Source organism: Manis javanica, chromosome 2, assembly GCF_040802235.1.
Source record: "Manis javanica isolate MJ-LG chromosome 2, MJ_LKY, whole genome shotgun sequence".
Classification (NCBI taxonomy): Eukaryota; Metazoa; Chordata; class Mammalia; order Pholidota; family Manidae; genus Manis; species Manis javanica.
In genome coordinates this window covers 127104836-127119499 of record NC_133157.1, presented here as the reverse complement: position 1 = coordinate 127119499, position 14664 = coordinate 127104836, and the positions used below count along the sequence as shown (strand labels likewise).

Below are 14664 nucleotides of genomic sequence, written 5' to 3'. Positions count from 1 at the left end.
AGTTCCTCTATCTCCCCGGTAATCCCTGTTGGAACCAAGTCATCTCCTCTAATCCCACAATGCATACAGAGGTCATTTTAGCTCTCAATTTATCCTGCTTTATTTATATATGCCTCTCATTTTATATTGTGAAATCCGCGGTGGCAGGGACTAGATTTATAACGGCATCTTGTTCGGTTTCTGGCACCAAAAGGTGTGAAGCAAAAGTGAGCAATGAGCAAAATCAGCAAGTGTCAACTGCCTCCCTGCAGTTACTCATGTGCATCACTTTCCAGAATGTTCTGCGAAAACCAGTTATAGACTCTATTTATTTTTTCGGTCATGTACTGTATTAGCAACCAAATGAGGTCCAATTCCAATTATCTCTTAGAACAATAATATTATGATCACCTGCCAGTTTGATTATCGTCCTATAACTTTTTTCCCAGTGATTCCTTGTGACTTTGTCTCTATGGTGCCGAAAAAGTTAGACTATTGCATTTTTTTAGTTGAAAAAAATTAGTCTACTTGACCAAGTCAAGTCAGTCCAACTAGGTGTTTGGGTGTAGGTAGATGAAGCAAACTGGCTGATTAAGGTTTTCATCTTTGAGCTGGTTGTTTTTAATCCCTGCAGAGGCTGGCTCTGTGTGACTCCAGGAGGCATCAGAAAGGCCAGTGCTGGCTGGTGGTCAGAAGGTAGGCTTAGAATGCAGCATGAGGATGTTTGGATTATATATCCAGCTCACCCACTGTGTGGCCTCAGGCAAGTTATGTAAGTTTCCTGGTCAGATATTTCCTGAAATAAAAGAGGAAAGTAGTGGGTAGGATACAGGTGATAAATTCTGAGAATCTGTGCCCACTGAGGGTATAACATGTACCTGCTGGTCAGGGATACCGTGACGTACTTTGAAATGCTTGAGTGCTGTGGTTCTGAATGGTGTTCTGTTTACCTTTCTTTCTGAGCTTGCATTTTCCTCTTCCTCACTACCTGTCATTCCCACTGGGTTACAGGCCCACTGAGATATGTAAAGCACTTAGAAATAAGCTTTTTTTGAAAGATAATATATGCAATGGATTATGCCTTTGCTTAGGAAACTGAAGAGAAATCATTATCTGAAAGCTTTTTTTCTTTAGTTTTATTGAGACGTAATTGACATACATCACTGTATAAGTTATAAGTCTAAAGCGTACTGCATGATGGCTTGATTTACATGTCTTGTGAAATGTTGACCACAATAGGTTCAGCTAACAGCCATCTTCACATACAGACACAATAAAAAGAAGAGAAGAAAAGAAAGGAGAAAAAAAATTTCTCCTTGTGATGAAAACACTTAGGATCTGGTCTCTTAGCAACTTTTCCTCTACACCATACAGCAGTGGTAGCTCTAGTCCTCATGTTGTACATTATATTCCTAGTACTTATTTCTCTTATAACTGGAAGTTTGTACCCGATGACCACCTTCCTCCAATTCCCCTCCCCCACCCTCTGTTTCTCTCTATATAGCAATAACTATATGTGTGGGTGTGTACATATATGTGTGTATATATATATATGTACACACACACACACACACACACGTATATAATGCATCTTTCCTTTGAATATATACCCAGAAGTGGAATTGCTGATCATATGGTAGCTCTAGTTTTAATTTTCTGAGGATCCCCCACACTGTATTTGAGAGCTTTTATTTTCTGATATGCCATCATGATCCCAAGTACATCAGGACACTCTGCATAAAACATAGTTTCACATAATAGTATTGCTGATGAAGATCCTGCTTCGAACCTTCAGGTATTTAATGAGTCAATGTTCACACATCACTGCCATTTAAAATTCTGTGGTTAGTAGACAGATTGGGGAAGAAAGGAAGGAAGGGAAGCAAAAACTAACAAAGCTCTGGTTCTTTGGCGGTTTACACGCCGAATTTCCGTTTCTGAGAATAAGCAGCTCAGGAGGGCCCTTCCAGCCTTCTATTTTTTTCCCCTTTCCTGTCTCTTCCTTTTTTTCCTTCCATTTTATCTTTCCCTTCTTTCATTCTGCTCTTGCTCTCTTTCCTGTTCCTGCCTCTGGGGGTAATTGGAGCAGGAGGATGTGGTCAGAATTGATGAGGTGAGAACCATTCCAGTTCTCTTTTTCCTCCACCTCAAACCCTTAGCAGATGTGACGCTTAATCAGATCATTGCAGCCCAGACCACGAATGGAAACTCCAGAAACCTCAGTCTAGGGACACGAGGCCACAGGCACACTCTCAGTGGCAGAATCATGCTAGAAAGCATTTGGACCATGCGTGTCAGTCACACTGCATTCATCTCCATGGCTGAGAGGAAGGCTCCACAGGACTCTTACTGTTCGCTGATCATGCTGGAGTGTGAATAACCCACCCTGATTTGATAAAGGGAACCGAGTCCTTGAAGGCCAGCATCTTACTGTGTTGTTTAATCACAACCTGTCCTTGCACTCCCATCCCTCCACGGTGAGCACCATGGTTTGCATGATTCCATCCCAGAAGGGAGATTTAGCTGCTGGAAAGTGTACTGGTCTTATAAACAATGGATTTTTCCTAGCTCATCAGAACTTGGGTGGCATCTTAGATCCTATAAAGCTTGAAGAAGAAGATGGTTATTAATATAACTGCATCTGATTCCCATTAATTAAAAGATAAAAAAATGACAAGGACAGAAAGCCGTGAGATATGCCTTTGTAATCTAGATCATAACTGAATTTGGGTCCATTTTCACCTCCTTTGCTCCATGGAAATTTGTACTGGTTTCCAAGCTTAGGGGAAATCACCTTTGTTTCCAAGAAGGAGAACAGCTTCCAATGTTACCATGTCTAAAATAAAGAAATTGGTATCAGAAATGTTCTCATAGAAGTTTGCCAATTGGAAATTTTTTTCTGGTATTGGCTGATTTGGGCATTGAAAATGGGTAGACCTGGGTCAGGGAACTGAAGTGGATGCGATTCACTCTGGAAGAGACTTCAGGTGAATGGAGGACAATCACCAAAAGATGTACTTGCTTTTTGTTCCTGAAGGCAATCTAGAGCTTGATGCGCAGACTCCTAATTTTGTACAAGGAGTTTGCAATAGATTGCATTGCTTCTGACTGTGGCTGGTGAAGAGCATTGAATATAAAATATCAGAATACATGACAGGTAAAAGAGGTATGTAGTCTTTCCTGAAAGTTCACTCAGTCACATGGATACCATTTGTGTGCATTGGGTTGAGGGAAACTTTCTTACTATGGAAAAAGGTTGCAGCCCCTACAATAGATGATTGCTTTATTCTCCCCAGATCACCAGAGCCTTGGTTAAGATAATTTCAGTTAGAGGAGGATACGTTGTCCTTGGTTTATTTAGCACAGTGTGTTCCTTTCTACAGAAGGGAAGAAGCAGCATTTTAAAATAAATTTCTTTCCTTTTTCCAGAATAAATGCATGCTTATTTTAGAAACTATAGAAAGTAGATACGCACAAAGAAAAATAAATTAGAATTTGTTCTCATTACCTAGAGATAACGACTCAATATTTTTGTGTATGTATATTTTCAATCTCTAGGATGCGTGTGTGTTAAATGGGATTGTCACTACATAAAATTCTGTAACCTGTTCTTTTCAAATAACTATAGCTATATATTATGAGCATATTAACTATTTTTCTAAAATGCCATTTAAAAGGGCAGAATTGAATTCAATTTTAAAAAGCAAATTGACAATCTGGGACTGTCAAGGACAAAAACAGCCCACATGGCACTTGGTATTTGGCAATAAAAATGTCAAGATAGGTCTAAAGAGGAAGAGCAGCTCTTAGTGAATGGGAAATTTCCTGGGAAAACAAAAATTTGATACAGTGTTATTGCCAGATTTTGATGTAGAAACACCCATAGGTGCCAATAAGCACCAAGAAATGTATTTTCATTCAGGCTGGACACAAAGTGGCCTCTAGCATATTCATAATTTATTTAAATGGGGTAAAAGGTTGTCCTGGTTTTTAGAGCAATTACTTAGGGTGTTGCCATGCACACCTGTCCCACACAGGTTGAAAACTTTCCAAAACTCTTTTCAATGCATGGTCTTTTTGGGACCTCAGGATTGCCCTGTCTGGAGAAGTACTCTCAGTGCTTATAGAAAAGGGAACCAAGATGTGGAGAGATGAAGTGGTTCTTCCCAGGTCATACTGTTGGGAAGGCAGCCTCAAGCACAGTGTTTTGACCCTGACTAGCCCTCATAAGAATGGATCTTGGGCCTGAACCACTGCCTTATCAAGAGAAAAAGCCTGTGCTGAGCTTGTAGCCGTGTGTGGGCCATTCTTTCTTTGTTTCAGACTCTGTCTGCTCCTGGCCCTGCCTAAGCATGTGCATCAGATGACACCTGGCCAACTCCACTGCTACATCTGTCCCCTGCATGGAGGAGACAGTGTCCTTCTTAGGCAGAACACAGAGAGCGTGTGCAGTCCAGCTATCCTGCATCTGTTGCTAGAAAGGACCCCCTGGCCAGAGGGACTGGTGATCAACCCTTGCTCTGTCTCTTAGTGTGAGGAAAGCCTGGTTCTGTGCAGGGCCTTAAGGTGATGTGTTTCCTTGGAGCCTCTGGCACCAAGAGGCGGTGGGCCTGGTACTCGGATTCCTACTCCCAACAACAGGTAACAGAGACCGCTTGCTCACCACCCACAGGGCTGCTGCTAAAGTACCTGCCCCCAGCACTCTTGGCTTCTGCTCTCTGGTGCGGTTCCCTCACCTGGTGCCGTCAGACCCATTGCTGCCATGGTCTCTGAATGTCATGTGGATCTAATAATTAGGGTCATCCCGTCACGGGAAACAGTGGGACTTAGTTGGATGAGACCACAACTCCTTCTTTCTAGGAGCTTCTAAACTGAGACTAAGATATGTGATTATGTAGACAGTGTCCAGTGACGAATTCTTAGCTTTTTAAATTGAGCAGGGGGCAACTAAAGCATGACTGAAATTTCTTCATAAAACTGGAGTTTGACTGCTTTTGGGTTGAGACTTCCTTAGAATGATGAATGTGGAACAGCGTATCAACAACACCCCAAGGGGAGGGATTCGGGCCGAGAGAATGTCACTTTCTACAGCAGAGAGGGGGTTTTCACTGGGACAGTTTCGCAGTCCCGTGATGAGTCTTCTGCACATATAGGGACCTTCCTTAACACATCTACAGACAGAATATTGAAACTCCACCAGAGGATTAACCTCTGCTTTTCTCATGCTTACAGTGTGCTGACTTGCTTTTCTTGATTCTCAGACGATGCAATCAGATAGCTCAGCAGCTTCCTGTTTGAGGGTTAATTATTCCTTTTTATGTCTGTATTTAAGATGCTTAAATTTGTGATTCACTCCCTATAATTAGATATTATGCTTAGAATATGCCCATATATATCACATTCATGTTTCTCCTTTGAGGGCTATTATTTTCCCCTCTGAGCAGTTGCCAGTGGACCTAGATCGTGAAAATATGATAATCAATGCAGGGACCTCAAGCACAGCCTTAAATCTGCAGCTTCCACGGCCCTGAGTCAGGGAGCCCCAGCTGGGTCCCTGGGGCAAACCGCCTCACCCTGAGGCTGGTGCACGTGAGCCCTGGAAGGCAGGAATCTCAGTAGTTTGAAGAGGGCTTTTTTTGAGCTCAGCGGCTCCACCTTTTCAATTTCTTTGCCCCTTGAGAGTGAAACCAAGAAATGACTTACAGAGTGGAAGAGAAGTCAGTGAGAGAGGAGAGTGGAAAATAAGACCTCAGCTCGTGAGGGAAGGGTGGGGAAGGCTTTGAAGCTCATCTGAGGCGGCAACAAAGTCTTCCCTCCTTCCCCTTCCTTGGCTAAATTTAAATAAATAGAAGCTGCTGCAAGTTCTCAGAATTAAGCCCATTGCTCTGACATCAGTGCTTCGAGCTCAAGAACTGAGTGTTTTACTGAAGTGGAGGAGGTGGCCTCCCCTCATCCCCAGCAGGTAGACCCTGAAGGGAGCAGGAACAGAGAGCAGAAAGGGGAGAAGCATGAACCAGGAAGAGAAAATGAGGCAGTGGGAAGAGAAGGAAGGAAAGCAGGCAGCCAGAGGATGAGATGCTGCGGATGGAACGACTTGCTTTCTTGGCTTTGCCAACAGCTTAATGGCTGTCACTTTAGCGCCTGGGACTTCCTCTTTCTCCAGACACACTGAGCTGCTGTTTCACTGGTAACAATAAGTTAATTGAATAGCCTGTCGACAGATGGGCACAGGGTGGCTGTGAGCTTTGGACTCTTTTGTTGTATTTCTATGGGAGAGAGTCTAAAATAGCACCTATCTTTTAAAAGAACACACACACACATGCACCATCATCTTCTGGCACCTTCCTGGACCCCTAAGCCAAGTCTTCCCACAATTCAGCCTTTTTAATGATTTCAGAAGTATGGAAGATTTCTATCTGAGGGTATTTGTGCTGGTTGACTACCAGGCCAGGGACGAAGACTCAGAAATCTGTGCCACAGAAGAGCTGGTTACAGAAGAGAGAAATACATGCGCTCTACTACAATGCTGACATGAAAGAATTAGATCCTGAGGCTTGAATTCATCTCCATTTTCACCTGGTCATATGTTTTGCCCACTGGACAGAGAGACACTGCAAACCGGTTTTCCCTTTTGGATACATGTTGTGTCCTTGTAGTTGTTCTTCTCGTTTGTCATCACATGCCACTTCCCGGGCAGGCTCGGCTCTCTCGCAGGTGGATATATGATGCCGGCTTTCAGTGACAAGAAGCAGCATCTGCTGTGTTCAGCCTCCATCCCTTTCTTTGATCCTGTGCCTTGTTACAAAGCAACTATCCTAGGCTGAGTCTGTGTGCTTTAGCACTTGGACGGATTTTACTGAATGGTCTAGTCAACCATCTTTTGATTTAAAAAAAGTGGATTAAATGGACTGTCCCACAGAAAACATGACCATTGATAGAGTGTTGGCGTGGAATGAGCTATTTCATATCCGAAGGCCTGACAGAGAAGCCTGGAGCCCTCCGGCCCAGCACACTGCACTCTCCACACCCCTGGGAAGCTTGTCTCAGTCTCACCTGAGCAAGACCAGGGCCTCCACAGTGCCCTTGCTGGGGCCTTGGGTAAATAACAACTGGCAGTGTGATGAGAGAGGCTTTGCTTTTTGTTTCTGTGAGACCAACTTACAAAACCTGGACAGGCCATCAGAGAGGCTTCAGTTTAGGCCGGGCTGGGCGAGGTGACCTCTTGTCCGTAGGAGGGGCTGTGGATGTACACAGATGTCCGTAGTTGCTAAGGACTTACACCCCCTGTGCTCACAGTCTTCCTCTAATTGTAGTCCTCCCTCTTACCTGTAAAGGGCCCTGGGAAGTTTACATGTTGCTGAATTAGTGGCTCAGTGACTCCAATGTGAAGACTTGTGGGGAAGGTTGTGTAAGGATGCAGAGTCCCAGGACCCACCCCATCCCAGGACCTCCGAGCTGGCAGGGCTCCGGTGGGGCTGAAGAACCTGCATTTTAGCCAGGGACTAGGAGATTCTGATGTGGGTGGACAAAGATCTCACGCTGAGAGACATCAGGCAGAGGATTAGCAATGGGAGCCTGTATTTCCCCAACTCTTGCCTTAGAAGGTCAGCAAGCCCTGCAAAGAGCCCCAGCTGCCTGCTAGACATTGCGTTTGGTCTTGGTGGAAGAAAGGCAAAGAAATATGAACTCTGCTCTTTGTTCTTCTGGGGCTGGCCACTTTAAGTGTCTGTGCAGCCCTCCCAGGGAGGCAGGTGGAAGAGTGGGTCTAGGGGGGTTTCCAGGCAAAGAGGGGAATTGTTGTGGCAATGAGAATGCTTCACTGATCCTGACCCTTGAGACTGGCAGTGGGCTTCAGTCCAACTAGGCTCTGCCCAGCTTGGTACCATTTGTGTGGGGAGTGATGAAATCATTGTGTGGTGACTCAGCTGTTTAGAAGGCCTTATCACATTCTACACTGGAAATACCACAGTCTCCTTGTAAGGAGGGGATGTTTTGGGCTGGTGTCTCCGGGCAGGAGGCCACTGAGGGATGAGGAGGGCAGGGCATGGGACCCTGTCCCTTGGGCACCAGTGTTGGAAATCAGTTGGGGCAAATCCTCCTTGTGGGAGTGGAGGCTCCCCGGGGTTTTGCCAGGCCTGTGCCAAAGCTGACCCTGGAGTCTTGGGTTAAGTGTAACCAGGGGGGTGCATGGGGTGGAGCAGTGGACCAGCCTGGGAAGTAGTGAGACTGGGTGGGGCAGGGGCAGAGGGTGGTCTGGGACAGAGAGAGCCACTGGAGGTGACCACAGCCAGGTTTGCACTTGGGAGCCTGGGGTGGGTGGGAAAGCAGGTCACTGCTGGTTGGGAGGTGTGGGAGGCCTGGGTGCGTCCCAGAGGACAGGAGCCTGGGATGGCACGTCCACAGAGGGTGAGGCTGCTGTGCCCTTCAGCCACTGTGTGGTGGGGCACCCCCGGGAGAGGAACAAGGACCCAGGTAAGTGGGAGGCAGCAGAAGCCAGAACTGGGGGCCACATGGGGCCTGAGAAAAGGGGAGGCTGGAGCTCAAGCCTGGGCACCCAGCTTCATCTCCATCCCTGGCGGAGTCTGCATGTGTCTCCATCCTAGGCAGGTGCCCTGGCAGGGGGCAAGGAGGCTTCATTCAGGCTCCTGTGATGGGCAGCAGGGCTGGCTGGACAGGCACCTACTGGCAGCAGAGGAGCCAAAGGGATGCAAGTCACTGGGACGGCGAGCTGGCTGGGACGGCAAGCCCAGTGTCTTCCGGGGCTCCTGTGGTTTCTGTAGGGCAGTGCCCGTGTTTGTGACCAGGTAGAATAGAGTTAGACCCCTTCTCACTGAGCCAGGGCCACCGCTGGCACAAGAGGCACTTTCTTAGGTACAAATTAGGTCAGTTTCAGGGGTGGAGTGTCGCAATGCTTTTAGGGAGAAGCAAATGGGTGTTGCAACTAGGGATGGGCAAACAAGTTCTGAAAAAATGCCCCCAGCCCCCACCCCTACTCTGCTGAACTTTCTCTTCTTTCATGTCAAAGCTAAGTGATGCTTCCCCCGACTCTGTTGTTATTTTTTCATGAGTGAGAACTATTTTCCCCATGCACCTCTTTCCATTTGGTTCCCAGTAGTAGTTTGGGATTTAGCAGCAGTCATCTCTAAGCTCTGTGGAATCTTAGGCCTGCAGGGCCCTTCAGATTGTAACTCAGAGGAAAGGAGACATAAATATTCCTTTGCTGCAAAAGGCTGAGCTGGAATGGACCTCTGAGGTCACCCTTAATTGATGGTGGAGCTGAGACTGAGGTTTGCCTAGGGTCTGGGAACAAGGTCTTGGGTTCTTTATTAAGCCATGTCAGAAAAATGGCTGCAGACAACTTTTGGGAAACTTCTGGAGAAGCAGAGTCATTTTCTGTGACTACATCCTTCAATGTCCCCATTTCTGAGGCTCAGAGAGTGGTTTTTATTAATCAGATTTTTATTTCATCTTATTTTTGCAAAGTAGGGGTCTAGATAAGGGGGTAGGTTGTTCCAATGTAATTTTAGGGAGATGTGATATTGCCATCTTTTCAACTAAGGAGGTAGGGCCTGAGAAGTACGTTTGAAGGCAAGGCTATGCTTTGCCAGAACCTTCCTGTTCTGTGTGCATTTCAGTCTAGGAAGACTCAGAGCCAGTCATACATCACACTTGTAATAAGTTTTATAAACATCTCCAAACTCACCAGGTTACATATTATCACTTCCTGAATGTTATTTCATTTGCCTGTATCTCTTTTTTGGTACTTAGAATATTCTAATCATTAACTTAGTACATTGTTATCTCTTAGAGTGGAGCCTAGGAGCTGGGGAGGCCTGAATTGTGTCGATGTCATTGAGGCCTTGAGCTTAGGAGTACTCCAAGTGCGGTTGTTGGGGTGATGACACTCCCCACAGTGCAAAGGTCACCCTCTGCGAGTCCTGCTTGTTGTCTGGCATCAACTCACCTGACATTCACCTGTGATGGAACAACTTCCTTTTGGAAGTCGGGATTCTCTATCATCGTTATTAAGCCTCTTCCAAATCTCTCTGCATGCAATAAAAAGTAAAAATATATAAATAAATGGGTAACATTTTCTTTTGAAACTCTTTTTTGGAGGGAATGTTGCAAAGAAATAGATGACCCTGAAGACTAAGTAACAAGATGAGTATCCTGATTCTAGTCTAAGAGAACACAGGAACTGACTCACAGAAGACTTACCCCCATCACCCCCTGGCCCACTGCAGGCGATCCAAATGTGTGGCACAGGGGAATGCGATGACAGGAAGCCGGCGTGCACTTCTGTTTGGCTGATGGTGTGGTCACCTTTGCTGCCTGGTCCCATGGGATGGGCTAGAGTTCCATCCATAGTGCCTGCCGACTGGCAGGGTGGATTTGAGGTCCACCTGGCCTCTGAGGGAAGTTTGGCATATCCACAAGTTCTCTCCATCTTTGCTCATCTGGTATTTGGTTGTGAGCCATGAAATCAGCAAGGGATAGTTTCACGTTTCCTTTCAGGAAGAGGAATTAGAACTTTATCAGTGGAAGGAAACCCCTTTTGAGCTTTGCCTGCAGCCTCTCACCAGAGTACAAATTCAACAGTGCATCCCAGGTCTTCAATTTTAAATGAGTCAGCAGGCCACGCCTATATGGCCTTTCACAAGGCCCATCAGCTCTGGGACCTTGAGCTGAGGAATCAGGTGTCCAGCAAAGAGGTCCCAGACAAGCACATAGAAGTAACCAGGGGCAACACATTCAAGGCCCGTTGGGACTTTTGGCTCTTGGGATCTGAGTTGGTGCCAACAGCTTGCACATGGCTCACCACTGACCATGCTGGCCCTTCAGTGTCATAGCTCCATCAACATATGTATTTTCTTGCTTGATTTGGTAGGGAGGTTGGTTGGGGGGCAGTGGTTGGGGGAAATAGGGAACAAGAAGACAGTTCCCGTTCAATAACTAATGTAATAGTGAATTATTTGGGGGTGGCTTGATGTGGAGAAATATCCAATATTCTAAAATCCCAAAGCAACAGGGATTGTTGAAAGACCCTTAAATCCCCCATTATGAAGAAAGGCCCATTCATGTCCTTTCACAGGCAGAGGCACATTTAGAAATAATTCAGGGTTGCATGGAGGTTACAAGTGCAGCAGATCATAGACTCTACAAGAGTTTGCTGATGGGGGCATCCTGCTGTGATCCCAGCTCTTTTTGAAAGTTCTCTTCATTGATTAGCAGATGCTCCATTAGTCTGATCCTGCTTAAAACCCAGGAAGAAAAGCAGCCCAGTTATTTCTGTGGCAGAACACTAGTTGCTGTTACTCCCATTGTTTCTACTCATGCAGGGCCATGCTGGTTCTCGAGCAATGCCACAGGCACCTGGATTGGTTCCTTCTATGGCTCAAGTGCAAACATTGCGTCCCCACAGTGCTCCGGCAGGCCAGGGAGATGGGGAAATAGCGGAAACAGATATTTTTGTTCATTGAAAGGAAAGGGAATGCCTGTGGAGCTTGATTCTCAGCCACCAGAGCACAGCAGCATGTTTCCTGCCTCTCAGGCACCTCCTCGCAGGGGACAGCAAGCTCCTTCGCAGTGCGAGGCAGGGAACGCAACCTGCAGCATGTGCTCTTTGCAGTCATTTTCTTGGTCCTGGAACCAGGCTTTGCTGTTAAGTAGCTGCGTTCTCTGTCATGCGCTTCTCCTCTCTCCTCCCACAAGAACAAGTAAACCCAATAGCTCTTTGTCGGGTTCCAGACTGTAAACAGGTTTGTGCTTCGTACAGGCTCAGAGGGGGCCCCAAGGAAGGCGAGAGCCAGGCCCACGCCCTCCAGGTGCCCCTTGGGAAGCAAGGTTCTCACACAAGCAGGAGTGAGCCGAGAAAGGGAGGGCTGGCCGGCGGCACTGCAGGAACAGGCACCCATGGGTGACAGTGACAGGCAGCTGTGCGGGATCAGTTGCCTCGAAGTCTTGTTGCAGACAACAGAAGTCCACCATTTAGCTCATTCGGGCTAGAGGCGTCCTCTTCCCTCTCATTTCCTTCCCTTCCCTCTTTGGGTGAATACCCATAGATGGTGATTTTGCCCTTTTCTTGCAGCTCATGCTGGAAAATGAAATTATTTCCCCTTACCGCTCTTGAGTAAATGTAGTCTTCATTACAAATACAGACGTTTTTCTAAGAATTGCCAAGAAGTCAGAAGTTGCACATGGAAAATCAATGTTCTCAAATGCAGCATCAGTTAGCAGGGTCAGGGGATAGATCACGGGGCCCACAGCCTTCCTTTGTCCCTGTCACTTACTGGCAGTTTAATTTTAAGCAAATACAGTTTAATTTCAAGCAATCTAAATCTAATTTAAATGATTTTATTGTAATGATGAATTTAATCACTTAAATTAAAATTAAGCAAAAAAAAAAATCGCCTCTTAAGAATAGTAAGAATGACAACAGATGACAAAATAAAATAATGCCTTGCTGACTGCTGTAAGGATTGGAGGTATGGCAATTGTCAGCCATAGAGAAGAACTTCCAGTTTTCCTGCTGGATTCTCAATCTTGAGCCATCACTTTTCCATCTATCATTTCTGTTTGTAAAAGGCAGAGGGCTTTGGAATGAGACAGTGTGCGTCTGTAAACTGCCTCTGCTGCTTCCTGACCTCAGGGAACTGGGGGAGTTTCCTATCCTCTGGAATCTCCTTTTCCCCATGGAGGTGTAATGCCTACTTTCTTGGATTATTGGACGCTTAAAAGGGAGATTGCTTGTGAAACAGTGAGCAGAGCCCTGGCATGTGTTAAGGACTCGTAAATAGGACTAAGGAATCAGTTCTTGCTTAAGGGACTCATCCAGGAGATCTGCTGTTATGAAGAGAGGTGGGGCCATCTTTCCCCATCTCTGCAAGGTTGGAGCAGGATTGGGTTGCCATAGGGGCTCAAAGAGTTTTAGTCAGTTTTGTATCCATTACTTACCAGTTGTGCCATCTTGAGCCAGTTAGCACCCCCTCTGGGCTTCAATCTCCTTCTCAAATGAGGAGAAAAATTATACTTCATAAGTTGCTCTGAGAAAGAAAGGTCTTAATACACACAAAGCAATGAGCAGTTCCTGACACATGGTAAATACTCAATAAATGTTAGCTATTTTTATTTACTCTACAACTCATTTGACACATCGAAGTGGAATTACAGTCTGAGTTTCCAAAGGAAGGCAGTTTCTTTTCTAGCCGGATGGCCCTTGGTTATTACAAATTTTAATAAGACACAACTCCTACTGTTGTAGTAGAGTTCTTTATGCCACTATAGCTTCCTGCCATTGACATCATTGCTGACACTAGTAGGTGTTGGAAAAATCTTGTGGTCTGGTCTGTGTAGCAAAAATATTTGTGGGAGGCCCCTTGATTATCTTTATTATTGTTTTTAATGCACTGCACATGGGCAGTCAAACATGCTTGGAAAGAGGCCATACTGGTTTTAAAGACAGATGATCTAAAACTAGCTTTCATTCAATTGTGGATTCAAGGAATTCCAGCTAACGTTCCTAAGAGCTACCACCAAATACTTAGTGGTATTCTCCTTGTGACTACCAGTGTTCTTTTACTCCTTCTCCACCCTACACATCCTACCCTGGGCCTCTAAATGATAAAGATATAAAATAACATATATGAATTTTAATATTTTAGAGTTTATTTTTATCAAAGTTACACATGCACAATGTTTAAAGACCCAGACTATAAGACTCATTATGACAGATGCCAGTCCCTTGCCCAATACTCCACACTATGGTCTGCATGTTTATTCTCCCCCAGATTCATATGTTGAAGCCCTAACCCCCAATGTGATGGTATGATGGTATTTGGAGGTGGGCCACTGACATGTACTTAGGTCATGAAGGCAGAGCTCTCATGAATGGGATCAGTGTTTTTCTAAGAGAGGCCCCAGAGAGCCCCCTAGACTCCCTGCCTCATGTGAGGACACAATGAGAAGTCTATGACCCTGAAAAGGGCCTTTATCAACCATGCTGGCACCTTGATCTTGGACTTCTAGCCTCCAGAGTTATGAGAAATAAGTTTCAACTATTTATGAGCCACCCTGTCTGTAGTATTTTGCAATAGCAGCCTGAAGGACTAAGACACCCCTCTATACTTTCCTGACCCCCAGAGGAAATCACCTTCAACTGGTCTAACTACTCTTTTTGGTACAACCTCCATTATCTCTAAATAACATGTTTTATTAGTGCTCTTCCTTTAATTTTACTAGTAGGCATTTTCTATTTTCCTTTCACTCTTGCAGTTAAAGCTCTCTCTTTCACTAAACCTGTGCCTCACCTACTTTCTAATACCTCTTTCAACATATATTTCCCATCTTCCCTGTTCTCCCAATACAATTATGGTATAAATGTAGTTATGTTGATTACATAAATATTAATTGCAAATGGGACATTTCTTGTACTGTGATTACCTTGCTTTCTTGCAAAACCCTTGATTTTCCTGGAGTTAATGGTTGTCTTAATTTCTCTTAGTTTTTTTTTTTTTTTAAATTATGACTAATCCCCAAGTAACTTTCTTTTACTTGTTTTAATCTCCTCTTACTATATTCAGATTCATCAGGTATACTCTGAATTCACTCTTTGGAACAGTCTCTCCTGATTGCCAATCTTGTAATTGGTCTCTATCTGTGAAATCTCCCCTCCCCTCATTCTTGGGT

General features: G+C 45.2%; 1 long non-coding RNA gene across 1 annotated transcript; it reads left to right on the top strand.

The window, feature by feature from the left end:
- The first annotated feature begins 8163 nt into the window (after positions 1-8163).
- Positions 8164-10074, top strand: LOC108390301 (uncharacterized). The gene is made up of 2 exons (XR_012123983.1): positions 8164-8451; positions 9788-10074. It is a non-coding gene; the product is annotated as an uncharacterized lncRNA (long non-coding RNA).
- The last annotated feature ends 4590 nt before the right edge of the window (positions 10075-14664 follow it).